This window comes from Neofelis nebulosa, chromosome 7 (genome assembly GCF_028018385.1).
Source record: "Neofelis nebulosa isolate mNeoNeb1 chromosome 7, mNeoNeb1.pri, whole genome shotgun sequence".
Lineage (NCBI taxonomy): Eukaryota > Metazoa > Chordata > Mammalia > Carnivora > Felidae > Neofelis > Neofelis nebulosa.
Window position 1 is genome coordinate 141,687,881 of NC_080788.1, and position 6,000 is coordinate 141,693,880.

Sequence of the window (6,000 nt, forward strand, 5' to 3'; positions counted from 1 at the left end):
ACACCCAAGGGTGGATGGGAAAAGACCACATTTTTTTCTGCTCCCCACCTGCCGGGTAGAAATGACCCCGTGTCTCTCCTTCCTAAACTGGTCTCCTCGTCTGTAAGGAGAGTAGGTGGCGGGGGATGCCTTTTGCAGAGGCCGGTTGGCCTTAGGGCTGCCCCTCCAGCCCTCACCTCTGCAGCCCATCACCCTCTCCTCTTCCGGGAACTTCACCTCTGCAAAGTCATCTCTTGCCCGAGATGCAAAGGAAGAGTATCTCCAGCTTTGTTTCTCTATTATAATAGATGTAAATTAATGTTTTGCCTTTGTTTGCCGCGGTAATCATAGAGGCAAGTATATATTCCTAACAGCTATCTTATTTTCAATTTGCAGAGCGTACTGTGCTTAATCCCATGAGGCAGCCGTGGCTCCAGATATGAATTTTAAAAGATAATTAGCCCAGTGCAGGATGTGGTCTCTGCGACAAGGAGCCCACACCGAAGCCTGGTCAGAGGGGTCCTCTGGGGGACCCAGTCAGGTCACGGTTCCCCGCCACCCCCCATGGTTTATTACTTTTTTTTCATCGCCACTGCCTTTGTGCGAACCAGCTGATTTGTTCATGAAAATTTAAATCATGTCCGTACTAGAACTGGGATTTCTTTTTGGGGCTGTTGTTTGAGGATTCTCACCCCTGCACCCCACCAATATTGCTTTTGATGATATTCATGGCAGGTGACAATTTACATTTTGTTTTCTTTTTTCTTTTTCTTTTTTCTCTAACTGATAGCACCAGGCCCGGACTGGTTATCTGTAATGTCTGATGCCCGTGGCAGATTAAGTGACCATCTATTAGCAAGAGCCTGAGAAGGTCGTAGTTCAGAAAGACGAATGTCCCGCGAGGCTCCCTTCATGGATTGTTCCTGGGTGAACTTGACCCCCAGCAGGAAATCAGTTATGAAGACAAGGGCAGAGTCGGACAGGCTGAGGAATCATGCCGGTTCTCCGGGATGCGTGGGATTTTAGTCTATGATGCATCCCACCCAGACGAGGCTGTAACTTGATTTCCCCACTTGCTCGACACGTGGGGGTAGAATTTCTGCGTAGCCAGCCCTGTGCGGAGCGGAGGAAGGCAGGGTAGGCTCCTTCTCTCAGAGACAGTCTGGGATGCCTTCCTGGAGGAGGTGCCACTTGAACTGGCGTGAGCAGCTCCTGTATTTTAATCAGATCAGGCGACTTATCTCTTGTTATGATTCTCCCGGGAAAATGCAAACTAGAAGAGTGTATGGAATGTCAACCATATAGCAGGCACCTTCTTCCTTGCGTTTCCTCTGTATCAGCTCACCTAGTCCCCACCACCTGGGACTGGTTCTTATCTACAGATGAGGACACTGAGGCACAGAAGCCTAGCCAAGGTTCTCAGGGAGAAGGGGCAAGGTCAGGATTTGAACCCCGGCAGTTTTGCGGCAGAGACCCTGCTCTGCTCGGTGACTGGGGTGGGGGTGGGGAACCCTGCCCCATAGCAGCGCTCCCAAGCTGAAAAGCCTCCCCTAACCTAAGGAGCCAGTTGTGTCCCCCGGGGGCCTCTGCTGAGAACGTGCATCAGTCAACACAGTTCACGGTCAACCTTGGGTGCCTCGTACGGTCAAAGAGCTGAGCACAAGTGTAATGATTTACTTTAATTTAAATCAGGTTGGTTAACAAAAAATTTCCCCTTTATCACATAAGTTCGGGGACTTCCCTTCTAATGAGGAAAATGTCATTTCGTCTTCAATTCTTAGAGTTCATGGAACCTTGTGCTGCTGGAAAAGTGTGTAATTGTGTGTGTGTGTGTGTGTGTGTGCATATGCGTGTTTCTGTATGCATGTGAATATTTGTGTGCACGTGTGTGTGCATGTATGTGTGCGTATACACACACAGGCTTCCAGCAACACGAATATTCATATCTACATGAAGAGTTTCAGACAGACTTCAGAAGGATTGAGCAGGTTTTGAAATTTGTTCTGACTCGTCCCTGGCATTTGCCTGAAGTGTGACCTGCTCGGAGATTTCCTCCTGGGCACTTCTGATTTTCGATTGAATGTGGTCGCATAGGGCGTTTTGTTTTCCAATGGCTGTAAAAAAAAAAATATTTAATAACAACTATTTCCTGAAGCCCTCTGGAAGGTAAATGAAAGAGAGTTCTAGAGTGCTTTGGAGCATTCCTGCCTCCAGCTAGATCCAGAAAAGGCTGGTAGCCTTGCTGGACACATTTCCGCCGAACAAAAACGGCGGCTTCGAGTTAGGACCGTGTCATAGGTGAAACCTGAACTATTAATCAGCAGTCTCGCTCAGAATCTTTGTCTCATATTTAAATATGCCTTATTATGGAGAGCTTATGAGAGGGTACGCAGAATGCCACAGGAAAACCAGACCCCCAAATAAAGAACCAGCCTCCACATGGTGAAACCCTGTCTGGTGTAGCACAAGTTGCATGCCTCCACGTCATGGAGTTTTATCGTGAATAACCAGGTAATTCAGTAAGACAAGGTCCCAGTCTGGACCAGAGAACTTGGTTATCAAGTTTGTTGCTTGCACCGGGGGTTAATTTTGCAAACAATGTTGACTCTCACGTGTATCCTGGTGCTTAATCAAAGGAATGAGCACTCTGTCTAGATATGGGCTCTTTGCAGAGAAGCTCTGGGTGTGTGTGTGCAAGACAAGAGTGCAAAAGGGTGGAGCAAGGGCCACGAGACGAGTGTCAACAATCTGTCCTCGCAAAAGGACTGAACCTCCAGCTCCGGTACATACTGATGGTCAGTCAAGTCTCACAGCGCCTCCTTTCTGCCTCTCCAATTGGCCTGGGAAGCATGGCCAGGACAAGGGTCATTCACAATACTTGTTTTCCCCGTTTCGTATCTTAAATTCCACATATCAGTGAAATCATACGGGATTTGTCTTCGTCTGCCTGGCTTATTTCACTTCGCATTATAGTCTGTAGCTCCCTCGGTGTCCTTACAAACGGCAAGATTTCGGGGCGCCTGGGTGGCTCAGTCGGTTAAGCGGCCGACTTCGGCTCGGGTCACGATCTCGCGGTCCGTGAGTCCGAGCCCCGCGTCGGGCTCTGGGCTGACAGCTCAGAGCCTGGAGCCTGTTTCGGATTCTGTGTCTCCCTCTCTCTGGCCCTCCCCCGTTCATGCTCTGTCTCTCTCTGTCTCAAAAATAAATAAACGTTAAAAAAAAAAATTAAAAAAAAAAGACAAATGGCAAGATTTCATTCGTGTTCGTGGCTGACTAATACTCCGCGGTCTATATGTACCGTATCGTCTTTATCCATTCCTCGGCCGATGGACATTTGGGCTGCTTCTTCCATAGTTTGGGTACTGTAAATAACGCTGCTATAAACATAGGGAAGCATGGATCCCTTTGTTTCGTGCTTTTGGGATGAATACCCGGCAGTGTGATTACTGAATTGTAGGGTAGTTCTATTTTTCACTTTTTGAGGTTACCAGACGGGAGGAGGGTGGGGGGTAGATGAAAAAGGTGATGGGGACTAAGGAGAGCACTTGTGCTGAGTTCTGGGTGATGTATGGGATGGTTGAATCACTGTACTACACGCCTGAAACTAATATAACACTGTATTTTAACTATGCTGGAATGAAAAGAAAAAAATACCTTCAAAAAGCCTGCCCTTACAATAAAAGGCACTGTGGTCTGTGACAAAGGACAGGCCTCCCACCTGACCTAAGGACAGGTCCCTGGGACGCTGTCAGCCCCCGGGAAGATTTCTTTTTGGGCCGTTTCCTATATACCGAAACACCTGGGAGCACACTGTGCGAGTCTGTGACTTTCCCCACCCATATCATAGGAAGGTGAGTGAAGGTTAAAGCCATCTGTGGTCACAAAACCAGACCTGTTTCCTGCCACCGTGCTTGCTCCCCTCCTCCACCGTGGATGGATTTTCACTCAACTTTGATGAAAATAACGAGGAGGTCCTGAAGGTCTCGTTGGAAGACCCTCCTTAGGAAGCCCAAAATTTCCTGTACAGCCAAGGATCCCAGAATTCTTGGTGGGCACACCTGCCCACGTTCCCCCGCAGCAGAAACTGGGCTTGTCTGAGGGTTAAATGCGTTAAGGCACCGAGGTGCTCTTGGAAGAGTTCTGAGCACATCGAAAATGCTCCGCGAGCATCACCTTCTTTAGTATTTGAAAGGATTCGGAGATCAATTCTTTGTCACTCTACCTTAGAATGCACCCTTCTTTTATAGCTCTCTTGCCACAAAAAGCGTTCTCTTCCTTCGAAAATATCTTTTATTTCTACGTGTCTTGAAGTTGAATCATAGCAAACCAAAGCAGTTGTTACTTACAGCTACAGAAACACCAGATAACAGATTAACTCCCCCGACCCCTTTTCTTCTAGAAGGTGGCTAGCTACTGACATCCAGACCTCTGATTTTTTTTTTTTCACCTATGCACATTCAGCGGCCCAGAGGAGGATAAAAGAGTCTAATGGAACCAAACTCGTCTCTCCTTGGTTTTTCAGCCATTTGCTCTGGTTTCCCAACTGATAAAACAAAAACAAAACAAAAAAAACTTACTGAAAATTTTGTGTTTTTTTGTTTTGTTTGTTTGTCGATGAAAACAGTGTCATGCCAGCCACAAAGCCTGCCTTTGTCCACTGTGATGGTGGGAAGTCCAACACACTGGTAGGCTGAAAGCTGTTCACACTAGTCCCCATGGACCATGAGAGCAGGGAGATTGTCTTCCTCACTGGTGGGTGCCAGCACCTGTTGATGAAAGTAGCCTCACAGGCTGGGAGGCATAAATCCTCGCTTACAAGGAAAAATGATTTAAATAGCAAGACCCGGTCCCCAGAATTACTTCTAATTTTTAACACTGTTTCTCAAGGGCCAGGCCACTGTTGGCCCTTCTTAGAAATTCTCACCGATCTTGAAAGTACGATATGGTAAACTTTCTCAGAAGACTGAATTTGGTAATTGCAAGGATTTCTGATATGATCTCCTTTGCACTTAATACCAGTGGATTCCTATAGCATTGATCGATCACCATCACAGAACTGAGGCATCCTTATTTTGTTGTCCAATTATGTTCATTCTTAAGCCTTTAATCACAGTGGCAGGGAACCATGTTCTTCCTATCCATAGAGTAGGTCTGGGACTTAGTCAAGGGTTTATATTTATTGATAGAATCGTAGAAAGGAAGGAAGGAGAGAGGGAGGGAGGGAGGAAACACGAATGGAAGGAAGGAAACAGGGATCATAAATTTGTGTCAGGAGTGAACTTCTGAGCAACTTCCCTGATGATGAGTTGAACAGCCTCCGGTCAAGGAGGACTGGTTAGTGTGTGAACACATGGGTTTGAGTCTACGATTCTGAAAATTCCCAACAAATTTTAATTAGGGGCTGCAATCTCAACCTCTGTGCCAAGTGCCGGAGAAGCAGTGTGCATTAGTACCCTTGACCTTAGGGCTCAAGGGTTGGGGGTGCAGCTTCCATAGGCCTCCCCCATAGTCCATCCCACCAAGCAGCTGCCTAGGTGAGTGAGGGAGCATTCGTGTTTATGTGAGGAAGGTGGAGAGACCAGCTGAGTGGCCTCGAGCAAAGCTTTTAAGACCATGTATGAATATGCGAGAACACCTGCTGAAGAGCTCAGTCTTATATAATTAAGAGGAATTATTACATAAATTATGGTATGGTCACACGTATTAACCATTCTTTATATTAAAGATTTTTTATATCTACATTTTCACCTGATCAAGAGAACCTCTCTTGAAATGCAAGAGAAAATGTTCCCTAACCTTGTTTGAATATCTCCAGACAGTTTGCCACCTCTGGAGGGGGCAGTCTTAGGGAGCAATGGACAGCTCTAGAGCAAATCCTTTCTGGCATTATGCTGACAATGGTCTCCTCGTCATTCTCATCCAGCTCTGCGTGACCTCACATTCTGTAACTTTGAATCTTTTACAGGAGGCTGGAGAGTCCGGTCTCCCCAGTGGAACAGTTATTTTATGGGTCACCTTTGC